Source organism: Hermetia illucens, chromosome 2 (genome assembly GCF_905115235.1).
Source record: "Hermetia illucens chromosome 2, iHerIll2.2.curated.20191125, whole genome shotgun sequence".
Taxonomy (NCBI): Eukaryota; Metazoa; Arthropoda; class Insecta; order Diptera; family Stratiomyidae; genus Hermetia; species Hermetia illucens.
Window position 1 is genome coordinate 125,890,702 of NC_051850.1, and position 14,033 is coordinate 125,904,734.

General features: G+C 41.0%; 1 protein-coding gene across 2 annotated transcripts in view; it reads left to right on the forward strand.

Annotated features, from left to right (window-relative positions):
- Positions 1-1,480: 1,480 nt before the first annotated feature.
- Positions 1,481-14,033, forward strand: part of LOC119650149 — a 310,050-nt gene continuing 297,497 nt past the window's right edge. For both annotated transcript variants that reach the window (XM_038052687.1, XM_038052686.1), the window contains exon 1: positions 1,481-2,090. The gene's annotated coding sequence lies outside the window, so the exon portion shown is untranslated. The remainder of the gene's footprint in view (positions 2,091-14,033) is intronic.

Below are 14,033 nucleotides of genomic sequence, written 5' to 3' on the forward strand. Positions count from 1 at the left end.
CCGTTGCCGTTGCCGGGTCCGTCGTTTTAAAATCCGTCCTGTCCGAGGCTCCTGTTGTGGCTTCGTAACAAGTTGTTTTCCGTGTAGGGTTGTCAGCCCTACCCAATCCCCAACCTGGAGGACCAGTTGGTACAATTTGTCCCGTTTTTAGGCGCGGGAGACTCGCCTTCATCCTTCTCCGTCTGCAGCTTTTCGTTAAGAAAGAGCTCCCAGCGGTCACCACGTGGAGGTGGAGATAGGGTTTGGTAGTAGAGCTGTTGGTGTTGGTTCAGTAGGCATTTCCCAGGTTTTATGCTCCATCGTGGGTACCAATCCACGTTTCGCCCTGGGACCTATACTACCTTTTGACCACGAATCCGTAATCCTTGTAATCCAAATATAAAGGGTTGTCCTGCAACTTTGCCAACATTGCTGTCAGTAGATAGAAGAGACTTTGGCTTGTTGTAAGTTAAGTTGACCAACCTTTATATTTATAGGTATAAGTGTAGTCTAATGTGAAAACCGCTGCTAACTGTAGAGTTTGCTCTTGCTGAGTGTGGGTTTCACATTGGTGACTAGCTAACCTCGTCTTCCGTCGAAAGTTCCGCTTTCTTGGGTCCAATTTCTATGGATATTGCTACATTTACAGCAATGCGCATCTTCTCATTCCCAAGAACTGCTGCAGTAGTCGGCTGGTTTAGGGTGTTCGTGCTGGACATACCGGTATTAAGACCAGTTGCGTTCACGTGACCAGCTTCCCTTTCTTCCACTTTTCGTGATAGAGTCGGAAGAGAAATTTCGGACAGGCATTTATTCTTATAGTCCTTCTCCTTTACGACGAAGTTTCCTTGTGCCGAGCCTTTCGTTCCCGTTTTCTTAAAGAATTGGGAAACAGTACCCTTGGGGATATGAACCTAGTCAGGCTTCCAAAATCTGTTCCTCAACCTTGATTTGATTACATAAACACTACAGGTTTTTTTGATGATCGAAACAGGGATTCGCACTATTAGTACTGGGTCTTATGCATAATATATCAAATGATTAGAATTGTTGCCATTTGAACCAATTTTCATGTCCGAATTAACTTAATTTAAGGAGCATTATGTTAAGGATGCAAGGATTTAGTAAATGACAATTGAAAATTTGAATATGAAAATAATTTAGGTAATCAACACGTCACTAAGCTCTAACAAACGCTTTCAATAACAATTCACTACTGCATTGAAAAGGAAATCTGGTGCTGCTTTGCTCTCATTCACGGGTCTCCCCTAGAATTGAACTGTCCTACGTTTTTCGTATTGCGCAGAAATTTTCACGCATCTCATTGAAGAGGAAAAAAGAAAAACGAAATAAGAATTTTCCTCTCTCGGTGGAAATTACCTATGAGGGCGCCGCCGTTCGTTTGGTTGTGATTCTATGCTAGCCGGGGAGGGAATTTTCCTCGACGGCGCGGCGGTGAATGTCGAAATTCCCGCTCTACTTTAGTTGGTGTAAAGCTTTCCCTTTAGAACGTTCGCAAAGGGAAAATTTCGTTAAGCGTCCAGACGACGTGCGTTCTATGTCTTTCTGTCTGGTAGTGGATTTTCATCTGGAGTTTTTTTTTCTCGCGGTTTTTTGGATAAATGCTTTCGTATGTATGGCGAAAAACTTGGCGGATTGTATTGATTGTTAGATCTGATCTTTAAATTTTATTTATGCGAACGCTTAGCATCGGCAAGATACCGAAGAAACGGGAAATAATTGCGTAGCGCGTGAAAGTTATGACGGATTTCCTTGGATAGACACCCCCAAGTTCTAATCAGTGCGTCTCCGAAATGATGGGTTAAATGGAAATGTTTTGAGATAACACCTGCTGAAAAGCGTCGATTCTCCCTTGTGTGCTGTGAAAGGTGTTAGATATGATTGGAAATTCCAGGGCATAAAGGAAATTGAAAGTGAAAAGAAATATCGAGGAAAGTGTCTGAATTAGTGACCATATCCTTTGGATTATCATAGAGAAGTTAATGAGTCCGGGTGAGGACTGCAGCGGACGAAACGGAGCGTAAGAACTCATTTTCATCATGGCTTGATTGCATCCGATAAGGACTACGCCAGAGACGACGAAAAAAGAAGTAAATTTCTTTGTTTTCTCAATTCGCATTGTACATATTTAAGCAAAAGCTGAACACTTCCGTTTATCCTTTTTAATACGAAGTCGAAATATCCTTTTAAGGGTTAACATTGTCGCTGCTGTCGCTGTCGCTTTTTATTTTGTTGTTGCTGCCCTTAGTCTTTCGTCCCTTCATCATGTTTCTTTGCTCCTTTCCCGATTTTAATGCGCAGTCCCTTAGATTTCAGGGATTACGGTAGATGAGCATCATTGAAGTTCGGAAAAGAATGGAGCCATAAGGACTTTTCTTCTATTCTTCTTACATTCCTTGGAATCCTGCTTGTATTTCGCACTCTTTCTCTGTCCTCTTTCGTCCTATTCTTCGTGGCGGGATGTACGTAGCATGGTTCCGTGTTAATTTCAGGCCTTTACGCATTTTGTCTGGGTGACATTTTGCATGAAGGCAAAAATCCTAAACTGACGATATTTTCTTAGAAGTCTGAGCTTACTTGCAGATGTGTAGTCAACGTAGCTTCGCCCCAGACATTTTTGCATCAAATACCATAGGTTCAAGTTACCGAGCGGGAGTATTATTGAGGTTAGACTTTTCGGGTGGGCTGAACTTGGTGGGAGGATTAATGTGGGTAAGTAAAGTCCTTCAGCTTTTTATTACCTACCCAAGGCGGTGATTGCATATGTGTAAATGGTTAGGTAAGATTCATTGCATACCATTGGGAATACATTAAGAAGGACAGGACCAAGGTTAATGCATCAGTCAAACTTCAGAAATGAATTCAGATTATGAGAGGATATTTTTACTTTGGGTAGCAAGTTTTTTGGTTTGATTAAGGACGATGCCAATGAATGCTTCAGGCTACGACTGAGGGTTCATATGCATGTCTTCAACAAATTCGTAGTTCAAGTGGAATATGAAGGGTAGTTTGCACTGCTGTCTAGCTTAAGACCTCCAAAATGCCACCTGTTGATTTAGTTCTTGACAGGTAGATTCCAGCCTGCTTGTAAGCAACTGCAAATTGTAAATGAAAGAAACATATGAGTAAGGGGGTGTGATCAACTAAATTCGAATATATTGTATTTACCATCGTGGTATCAGTTAAAGATAACATTTAATCGTAAGTTGATTATTATACTGTATACGTATGGCAAACGGGAAAAAGAATTAATTGAGAAAATCTACGTTACATGCACTCTATATTTTTAATTATATGTAGTTACATCAGACTTCAATTTGGCAAATTTTATTTAAGTATCTAAAAACGAATTTTCAATGTACGTACACATATATTTGCTCATGGCTTTTATGTCTTGATTAGATTTATAGAACTTCTGTACATCATTTGGAACGTTAATCTGATTATTCCTGACTTTACTCTGTTTTATTATTGACGCAATTGGATTATTCTTGTTTGGAACGAATTTGTGGAAGCTTTCATGTTGTTTACATAGTGTTGTATATAATTGCGCATATTTGTATACATAACCCTTAATTTTACTTATGTTGGTGAAATTTGCGGATATGAGACGCTACGGTTTTAATTAGTTTCGAAATTATAAAATTTCCTAGCAATTTAAAATCTTGCTATAAGCCTTTTCTGTCTGCCATCGATTGTCACATTTTGATGAGACTACTGAATATACCGTGTTACATTGAAGGAAGGCGTTTTAGGATTTGGATCTTTATGATGGATTGAGGAATCATTGAAATCAAAATAAAATAAATCGAAAACGGTAGCTCGGTGTTCAAGATATAAAAGGTTATGTAGATTCGTTAGGGAAAATTTTTGTATATATGTGAATTAAGTATATCTAGCCAGCACCTAGTGTATGCTGGGCTAAATCTACCATGATCCCAAGAGTAAAGTTCGATGTTTCTTCGCGTTTTCGTTGCTTTCCATCAAGTAACTGTCTTCTCGTCACTCCTCTTTGTTATTGTTATGGACACTGTCCTAGCGTCTCATTACAAAGCTGATCTTGAATAACTTACCCAAAAGTGGAATGATTGCGTCATGTAACACGGTTTCAGACTGAATCTAAATAAAACAAAATTTTTGACGATCGACCCCAATAAAACAGGCACTGTCATCTGCCAGAACTAAACGAATTAAATATCTTCGCTCAATAATATCACCCAATGGTAAAATGAAATTGGTTTACGCATCAGCGTAATTTGGATGAAGTGACGTTGCACAACTAGCGCTCTTTGTGATCGACGTATCAACGAACGTCTCCAATCCAAATTTACGGCAATGTTGTCTGCCCTATCGCCTTCTATGTTTCTGAGTGTTGGCCGACTATAAAAGATAATGAACGGCGCCTCGCGGTAATAGAGACCAATGGCTTAAAACGCTTGGTTGATCGTGGAAAATTTGAGAGAAAGGTATTTTCCATATGGAAAAATAGAGATTGTGTGGACATATGGATTCTCGAATTCAGACTGCATTTTTTAGCTTCCTAGTTACTGCTTAGTAAAGTACTAACCAAACCATTTCCTTTGATACTTCCTACATAGGTAGAATATTGGGTGAACAAGAATTTTACCACTCCTTTTTGCATGGATATGAAGCCTTCCTCAAGCTTAACGTGAAAGTATTTCATTCACCATGTATGTAAAAGTTATATCTTCAATAAATCTAACAAATTTCGTGTCAATTGGTCTAACAGCTTCCAAAGCACATGTAACAGATAGAGAGGCAGATATACAGGCTGATGACAGACATTGAACCGACTATAATATAGGAAATACATCTGATAGTGTTCATATCGTAGTTGAGCATACTGAATTAACGTTAAGATTTCATTGGGTGATATGTCAATTCTATGTATACTATAATACATATTACGGCTTAGAAACTTCTATGTCAATGTGAAGTTTACTTAGATACGCGGCTTCCGCTTCACTTTTTAGTGACTCGTTTCCGGTTGCATTGCTCTGAGGTTATTGCTCTGAGTTTTTACCAACAAATAAGAGAAACTTCCGAACATTATTCATAATTAAAAATATCCGTGAGATCACTTCAATTCTGAGGTTTGATTAGTTGTGCTCACTCTGATTTATATAAACGTATTCAGTCGAAATATTCCCGCTAAGAATTTGGCTATTCAGGAAACAAAATTGTGGAATTTTCATATGTTAAAACCACCTCCCTAAGCAACGATTTAGATGCTCTTCATCCGAAATGTCAGTCAAGTTTTTGATTTCGTTATTTACCGTTATTTACGCGTGAACGTAATTGCCATATATGTATGGTTGCCATAAATCTTCATGTGGGGCACATCCTGTCAACGACATTTACACGTCATCGCTGTCGATTCTTGCAATGTGCCTCAATTCAAACTACCCTTTTCCGAGGGATTTGTCCTCTTCCTGCATTCTACGCCACGAAGTTAGTTGCAGGGTGAGCTAATTTCCAGCCATTCTGGGATAGTGGATTCTATTACATAGAATAACCCGCAAAGCAGTTTTTGTTTTTTCTCAATGTATGACATGCCCACTACCATTTTCACCTTCTCATCAAGATTGTCTTACGTCATAAGACCCCGATAACATTACATTGACATGAGTAATTGGAACTTCCGAGCAACAGTGACGATTACTTTCCATATATATCCTCGCATATAGTAGTCCAGAGATAACATTGGCGCAGAAAGGCCTCAAATTGATATTTGGATGATTGTTAATAATTTTAGTATCGTCTTCAGAAACAATGGTACTTAGATACATAAATTGTTCGAAGCATTCGATGTTCTGTCCATGAATGCAAGTATGATAAGTGCGATGATGAGTCAGAATTGGAACCTGGGTTTTGTTGGTGTTTATTTACAGTCCGACTTTGTTCAACTTCTTCTCCAAGCCCAGACCCTACTACTAACGTCCATGACTCCGTGGGAGAGTATGCCATCAGCGTAGTCGAGCAAAGAGTCATAGGCCATTGAACCCCTCTACGTTCTCTAGCCAAGGCAGCATGAAGAACGTCATCAATAACAGGAAGTTCGGTGAAACATTTAATGTTGCTGGACTTCATTTGGGCTTCAAGTTCCTTTGCAATTTTACCCGGACATTTTTTGCCATTATATGTTGCTCTGTTAATAGCTATTAGTTCCTCAGGATGCCCGCTTAATTGACGTTGTCGAAAACCAATAAAGAGTAGGTTTGATCAGTACATTCGTATTCAAAATGGAAACTAGCTGGCTCTCGATCAAGTTTTCGCGGTGTTCTTTTATGCGTTCCTGGTTAGTTTTAGCTAATGTCTTCGTGACAGCAGGTGGGACGCAAATACTCTCCAATTGTCGCACTCAATTTGGGTTTCCTTTTTCAAAATCTTAACGATCATTTCCTTCTTTCATTCACTGATTTCCCACGTTTTACAAATGAGTGGAAGGTGCATAGGGTCTGCAGGAACTGTACGGAAAAGTTTCGTACGGAGATCGTCAAGTCTGACTTTATGATGATACGATGGCTTATCATTATCATATTATCCATAAGAGCGGAAACTTTACCGGGTGTGACTACAGCTTATTGCATCTCTATGTATAGCGCGGCTCTTTGATCGAGCGTTTTCAGCGCTTTATGTAAATTTTTCGGAACTAATCCTGTCGCTGAAACCACTGGGACTACTTCGATCTTTTGTAGTCTCCAAGTTTGCTTGGTATCGTCCGCCAAGTGGCTGTAGTTCCGGATGTTTTCTAGCTGTTTTTCAACAGTGTTCCGGTCCAATGGTGCGGCTACATCGATTATGAAGCACGTCCGATCATTTCCCAAGATCCTCTGCGGAGTGTACTTATAATAAGGATGGTAGGTTCCCACTAAGTCATACTTCAACGCAAGGTTTTGATGGAGAATCTTGTAGACGGAGTTATGACGGTTGGTGTACTCGCACGCATGTGCTATATGTGTTATGTGCTGGATGTCTGGATGTCCTTTTCACAGTTGGATTACCTACAACTGGAGTTGGCGATTGAGGAGTCGTGAAGAGTTTACCGTTTATAGCCCCGCTGTTGGGGGCGAAGCATCCTGAATTGAAGCTAGCGATGCTTTGGTCTCATAAAATAGTACACCGTTAGTCAACAATTTGTTCGATGTCAATGCCTGACAACAACCAATTTTTGATATGACCTCCGTGAATGGGTTTCTCTTTACACATGTCGTTCTTCTGTTGGATTCAAGTATCATTTGACATGGGATCCCACTCTTTCCTTGTCAAGTTCAAAGGAGACAATTTATTATCTGTCATGACGGTAGCCTGATGTAATCGGCTTGAGGATTGTTTCTCGAAGGAAAATTCACGAAGAGAATGCGCTTGCAATGTGTTTAAATCAAGTAGCCCCTTCCTCCCTGATGACGTGGGATGGCGATCTTCAATTTTTCGGCAGCTCTATTGTGCATGACAGATTCTAAATCCGTACGACTCCACTGGAAGTATATAGAAGGGCGGGAATGGCGAAGGTGTTGATTGCCATGATTTTATTTTTCCCGAACAGCTCAGTTTTCATGGCAACATCCGGACGTCGTTCAAGTTTCACTAGCAGCTTAAATTCAATTATTGCTACAGTAGGTATTCTGCTTGCAATATTCCGAGGTATTTGGATGTTATTTTGGCTGTATCCTTCGTCGTCGGGGTATTTTACCCGAACAATTGCTTTTATGCAACATTTCTCCAATCCCAACTGCAAGCCGATATCCCTGCTGAACTGGTTGGTGATGTCCAGCAAGGAACGAAGTCGGTTCTCGCGTTTGCCATACAATTTGATGTCGTCAATATACATTAAATGGCTTAATGTACATTTCGCGTTCCAAGGCGCATGGCATATGCTTGACTTGGAACTCATATTTGTTTTTATGCAGAAGATGGGATAATAATTTCAAAGCCAAACAAAACCACAGTGGGCTTAGAGAGTCGCCTTGGAAGATGCCACGCCTGATTGGTATCTCTCCTGATGTTTGTGAGGATACCGACAGCTTCGTGCTCCAATCCTTCATCACTGTTCTTAGGAGAAGAACGACATTCGGGTTGATTTTGTACAAGCGTAACACTTGTAGCAACCACGAATGTGATATGGAGTCAAAGGCTGATTTATAATTAATTGAGATATTTCGATTTTGGTGGACAGCCTGCTTTACAGCGACCGTATCGATTATAAGTTATTTTTTACAGCCTCGGGAGCCTTTAGCGCAACCCTTTTGCTTCTCAGCTATCAATTTATGAACATCAAGATGTTTTGACATCGTCGCGCACAGAACTCAAGTGAAGATCTTGTAGATGGTAGAAAGACAAGTAATTGGTCGGCATTTTGAAGGACAAGAGGCACCCTGTACCTTTGGGATGAGAAAACTTATCCCCTTGATGAAAAATTGTGTAACTAATTTCGGATCGACAATCATCTGATCATCGTCAGCTTCAGTTACGTCAGGCATGGTCACTTCGGGGACGGCCTCGCATGAACGCATAAGGTTCTGCTTCTAAATTGCAACGGCTAGGTTCGTTCCAAACACTTCTCCAGAAGTCTTCTGCCTGATTCAGATCGGAGCTACTTTCCTGACTTGAGTTGGTGAGATTTTTATAAAATCCCCGTTGGTTCTGGACGAAGAAGGTTTTGTCTGCCCTTCGCTGAAAGCTCTTTTGATATCTACGGATGCGATCGTAGCATACCGCAAGTTTCTGTTTTAGCACCTCGAGGATTTCTTCCATTGGTATATCATTGGAGAGATGATAGTTTCCAATGATGATAGCAACGCAGCTTTGCAGTCTTGGTGATGGATTTCCAAGAAGTGTTTGCGTGACACGGCCAATCTCCTTTTTCAATTTTTCAAAACTTTTGTTGAGTCGAAACACCCAGAACGGTGAAGTCCTTCCGCGCATACCTCTGTTATTCCCTCCAAGATGTTGATTATGGACACCAATAACTGTGGCAGCTGCTGAAACTTGGTGCCGGATAAAACGCGTTTAAAGTTTGGACAATGGATTTTTCCTAACAAAACTTACTACATTTCGATATCTATTGCGGCGCAATACATATATTTTTTGCGCTAAAACTCTAGAAATATTTTGAATTTCAATCTGAGATTTTGGATTTACGGTATTCTCCTCCTCCTCACCCTTGAATTCAACGATGGAGTTCACTTTATGTGAGAGCGTTCATCTTTCCACCAAATGTGGTGTCAATCGTTATAACCGTTTCCGAGGAGAATGTGTATGACAGACAGGTTTTGTTTTGCACAAAACAGAACTGATTTCGAGAAAAACGAGCTTAAAATTTTCGTTTGTAGGCACCGCATGACATTTGCTCTTTTATTTGCTGTCGCTCGGTAAGTAGTAGTGTCTGGAATATATTCCCAACATAGTCTACTTTCAAAATATATATAAAAGTAAAAATCGATTTCGGGAAACTGTCGCATAGGAAAACTCCCTTAAGAGACGTTTATGTCAAAATTTGACGCAATTTCCATTGGTAGCACTGCTCTTCTTGTCAAAATATGCTTTTGTATTGTTTGCTCCAATATGATTCCAATACGATTCAAAACTGGGAGAGTTGTTGCTTGCTTTCACCAAGGTGATAATCTCAATGATTTCTCTATTCCACAGGAAGCAGCGAATTATGTAATTATATAGACGAACCTCGATTCGTCGTTCACTCGAATTAAGTATTTTTATTCAGGCAATCATACTCGCACTCAAGCATTCTTTTATTGACCTAGATGTGATTTGTATGGATTTCGAAAAGATTCTTCAACTTTCTAAGACAATTCATAATTTTTCAAAATTTTTTTTGTTGGTTGGTTAGATGGCTAGGGATAGGATTACTTTCTTTTAGTACTTTCGACTATCCCTATTCGTTAAGCTAACGAAATATTCGACAAACTGCACTTGTTCAAGCCACTTCCAGGATTTATTATTTTTCAGGAAGTATACCTCTACCGTGCAAGTGCGGGGTACTCTAATATGATATGGGAGGCCGTCTCGCCCTCTTCATTGCAAAGTTTGGAAGTTTGATTGATCTCCAGTATAGTCTTCCATCGTATGATGCTCTGTAGAAGATAGTGACCGGTTATTAAGCCTATACATGCCTTCATTTTGATTATTTTCACTTCCTGGATTCCGGCTATTTTGATCCGCATTTTATCCTGTAGCATGAAGTGTCAAAGGACTTTATTTGGTAGAGAAAAATTGATCCCTGAAAAGTCTTAATAGCACTTTATATAGACATATTTACATTAGATGAAACATGACTATCTCTTTTCCATCCACACATAGCATTTTATAAGTTAAGTTTAACTATTTTAGAGTATAATGTATATCATAGAAAAGTAGGTTGATACACATTGACTCCGTTGAATAGAGTTTTGTCTATAAACAAATCCTTTTTATCCTAGTGTTTTTATCTTTATCAAACATGACAGTGTCGACGTTGTTGATAACCCCTTCGAAGTGATATTAGGGAATGTACTTATTGATTTTGTGTAACTCGTTTGTTAAATAGCGACCAAAAGATTGTAGTCTAATTTCCATTATGTGTATTATGATAAAAGTCGCCGGCGGATTTATCAAATCCATTAAAAGGTTATCGATTATAATGATTTGACAGCGAAGCAATTTCACGGTACTACTGGCTAAATTCATCAATCAAAACCATTTCCCAACAATCTTCAATGTTACAAATTGTCTTCCTTGCAAACATAGCCCTTTCGATTAGATTAGAGGTGTTAGATTAGTTATTATAAACTGGACGGTGAAATTTATATAGAGAAATTCTTTGGTCCACGAAAATATGTTTGCGAGGACATTTAAATTCTGATTGCAGAGAAGCCAAATTTCCGCTTTTATTGAGAAATTCCTTCATATTCTAGTCCGCAAAAGAAACAAGTCGGAATACCGGAAGCTCGCGCTTCGGGTATAAAGGTTTTGTGTTCATCTTATGGAAGAAACTTCAACGCACATTTTTCTGTCCGTATATAGCTACAAATCCTTCATATTTTCCAAACTACGAGACATACGTACATATTGCAGCCGTAGATATCACACTCACCCTAAACAAACAAACTGCCTATTACCGAATACTGTACACATATATGCACGTATATAAATTGATCGTACCCATATTTCCGATTTACTTCTTATTAAGGTTTTGTGTAAACACAAAACCTTATTAAAATCGGTTTACCGTCTGTCTGTCTGTCTGTCTGTGTCTTTTTTTTTTTTTTTTTTTTCGGCGTTGGAAGGTGGAAAGGTTCAAAACCTACTGCTGGCTCCTGCCACGCAGTTATGTGAGACTTCTACTCACTAAAACCACCTCCTTCTCATTCCACTCTCCCCACGGAACTCCTATCAAGTATTGCATCGCGGGGCTGGATCAGCTTTTAGCTGCGGCTCATTATGGTTCTCTCCCTTCCTTGTTTTCGTCGTAGTTCTTCCTGCCTAAGCTGTTGGTGAATAGCTTGTAGTTCCCTTACAACCTGGTTCCAGGCATCCGTTGACTCCAGCATAAACTCCACAATGTTTTCGGGTGTTAAACGCCTGTCTGCGACCGCTTCCATTCTTGTTCGGTGCGCGGTGAACCTGGGGCAATCAAATATGACATGCTCCGCATTCTCAGCCACGTTACCACATCTTGGGCAGCATGGTGATTCGTCGTGACCAAATCGATGTAAATAAGCACGATAACCTCCATGTCCACTCAAGAATTGTGTTAGCTCGTGGCTTAATTCCCCATGGTTTCGTTCAAACCATCTCCGAATATCCGGAATGATGCGGTATGTCCAACGAGCATTTTGGGACTCGTCCCATCGCTGTTGCCACCGTTCGATAAATTCCCACCGTGCCAGCTGCCGTCGAAATGCGCTAGACTCTCCAGCTGCATACGTTTTGTCGTAGAGTCGCCGACTTTCCTTCGCCAAGATGTCTATGGGGAGCATCCCTGCTAGTACATATGCCGCTTCTCCTGATGTTGTCCGATATGCACTGCATACCCGGAGTGCACTTAACCGATACGCCATTCCCAATTTTCGGCAGTTCACTTTGTTATTCAGAGCAGTTGCCCAAACTGGAGCTGCGTAGAGTAGCACGGAGCTGACTACCCTGGAGAGCAGAAGACGTCGACTTTGTCTTGGCCCACCAATGTTCGGTAGTATCCTCGAGATCGTTGTAGCGATGGAAGACGCTTTAGTTGCGGCGTACTCAATGTGTCTCTTGAAGTTGAGTCTTCTGTCAATAATTACTCCCAAGTATTTGAGCGATGGTTGGGAGTAAATTGTCTTTCCGCCAACTTTGATTTTCACAGTTGTGTTCTTTCTTCTCTTGCTAATGAGAACTACTTCTGTTTTATGCTCGGCAAGTGAAAGGCCAGAATTTCTCAACCAGGAATTGATCTCCCATATCGCTTCATTTGCATAGATCTCGATCTCGTCTTGGTGCTTTGCAACCACCGTTATTCCGATATCATCGGCGAAGCCAATAGTTGTCACGTTGTCCGGTAGGCGTAGCGTCAACACTCCATCGTACATAACTAGCCACAGCAAGGGACCCAGGACAGAACCCTGTGGTACTCCGCAAGTTGTCGGGAATATTTTTAGCCCATCGTCCGAGTCGCAGTAAAGTCTTCTCCCAAGTAGAAACTCGACTACAATGCGTACAATGTACTTCGGGGCTTGTATCTTGTCGAGTGCCTCGATGATTTTATTCCATTTTGCACTATTGAACGCATTTTTTACGTCGAGGGTTATTACTGCGCAGCTTTTTCCTTCTTCTATTGCAGCCTGAGCCAAGCCAGTCAGCATGCTGATTGCGTCGACAGTTGATTTTGCCTTACGAAATCCGAATTGTTTGTCGGAAAGGCCTCCTTCCTTTTCCGCAACAGCGAGCAGTCTGTTATATATTACTCGTTCAAAAAGTTTGCCAATGGTATTGACCAGACATATCGGCCTATATGAGGAGGGGTCACCCAATGGTTTACCTGCCTTCGGAATGAGTATTAGCTTTTGTACCTTCCATTGCTCGGGGAATTCTCCTTCCCTAAGGCATGCCGTGAAAACTTGGGCAAACATACCTGGTGCTGTCCTGACGGCTACTTTCAGGGCAATGTTAGGGATTCCATCCGGTCCTGGAGTCTTTTTTTCAACCAATCTTTTTGCTGCGTCTAGAACCTCCTCATTTTCCACTATCGGAACTTCGTCGGGATTTAACTGTACTGCAGGCAAACTTGTACCATTCAGATCCACTGGGAATAGAGTGTTCACTATATTCTGCAACAACTCTGGGCGAGTAATCGGTGGGGAGCGCTCGCCTTTTAGTGAAGACATCACTGACCTATATGCGCCACCCCAGGGGTCGGAATCAGCTTCAGTACACATCCGCTTGAAATGTTCGGATTTGCTCCTTGCGATAGCTACTTGCAATTTTTTCCTCGCATCTTTATATTGCACGTGTAGCTCCTCGAACTCAGGTCGGTTTCTTCTGCGCTGGGAGCGTCTCCTAGCTTTGAGACACTTTTTCCGGCATTCCTCAATTTCGGAATTCCACCAAAAATTAGGATTTCGTCTTCGGAAAGTGCTACGTCGAGGCATAGCGGCATCGCATGCCCGCTGCAATTTTTCCACGACCTGTGAAACTTTGTTTTGTGCGCTTCCCGATAGCAATGTATCTTCCAGAAGTACCTCCTTGAACATTTCTGCGTCGAATTTCTTAGTTACCCAGCTCATCGTTATTCGTGTGAATGGCTTCAAATTATTCCTTTGCGAGGTTTGAAAGATGATAGCCTGATGATCACTGTGTGTGTACTCCTCGCTGACACGCCACTCCAAGTCTCTGATTAAGGTATCACTGACGAAGGTGAGGTCTACCACCGATTGCAATTCTCCCCTTCGGAATGTGTTGGCTCCCCCAGAGTTGGCAAGTACCACGTTCAAGCGCGAGAATGTCTCCAGCAATATTCGTCCTCTTGCGTTGGTTTCTCT